Raw genomic sequence first — 1,249 nt, forward strand, 5'->3', positions numbered from 1 at the left:
GCGGAATTTGCAAAATCTCAACAAAAAATTTTTTGACCAAAAAAATCGATAGGAACCCCTTACAGTTTTTTCAAAAAATCGAAAATCGGCCCTAAAAACCGTAATTCTCAATATTTCTGGATGAAATTCACAAAGAATACTTGAAATGGTCCTACCAATTGATTTCCATTGCGGAATTTGCAAAATCTCGACAAAAAAATTTTTTGACCAAAAAAATCGATAGGCTAACCCCTTACAGTTTTTTCAAAAAATCGAAAATCGGCCCTAAAAACCGTAATTCTCAATATTTCTGGATGAAATTCACAAAGAATGCTTGAAATGGTCCTACCAATTGATTTCCATTGCGGAATTTGCAAAATCTCGACAAAAAATTTTTTGACCAAAAAAATCGATAGGCTAACCCCTAATCGGCCCTAAAAACCGTAATTCTCAATATTTCTGGATGAAATTCACAAAGAATACTTGAAATGGTCCTACCAATTGATTTCCATTGCGGAATTTGCAAAATCTCAACAAAAAATTTTTTGACCAAAAAAATCGATAGGCTAACCCCTAATCGGCCCTAAAAACCGTAATTCTCAATATTTCTGGATGAAATTCACAAAGAATACTTGAAATGGTCCTACCAATTGATTTCCATTGCGGAATTTGCAAAATCTCGACAAAAAATTTTTTGACCAAAAAAATCGATAGGCTAACCCCTTACAGTTTTTTCAAAAAATCGAAAATCGGCCCTAAAAACCGTAATTCTCAATATTTCTGGATGAAATTCACAAAGAATACTTGAAATGGTCCTACCAATTGATTTCCATTGCGGAATTTGCAAAATCTCGACAAACAATTTTTTGACCAAAAAAATCGATAGGCTAACCCCTTACAGTTTTTTCAAAAAATCGAAAATCGGCCCTAAAACCGTAATTCTCAATATTTCTGGATGAAATTCACAAAGAATACTTGAAATGGTCCTACCAATTGATTTCCATTGCGGAATTTGCAAAATCTCAACAAAAAATTTTTTGACCAAAAAAATCGATAGGCTAACCCCTAATCGGCCCTAAAAACCGTAATTCTCAATATTTCAGGATGAAATTCACAAAGAATACTTGAAATGGTCCTACCAATTGATTTCCATTGCGGAATTTGCAAAATCTCGACAAAAAATTTTTGACCAAAAAAATCGATAGGCTAACCCCTTACAGTTTTTTCAAAAAATCGAAAATCGGCCCTAAAAACCGTAATTCTCAATATT

Source organism: Phlebotomus papatasi, unplaced genomic scaffold (genome assembly GCF_024763615.1).
Source record: "Phlebotomus papatasi isolate M1 unplaced genomic scaffold, Ppap_2.1 HiC_scaffold_206, whole genome shotgun sequence".
In the NCBI taxonomy this organism is placed as follows: Eukaryota; Metazoa; Arthropoda; class Insecta; order Diptera; family Psychodidae; genus Phlebotomus; species Phlebotomus papatasi.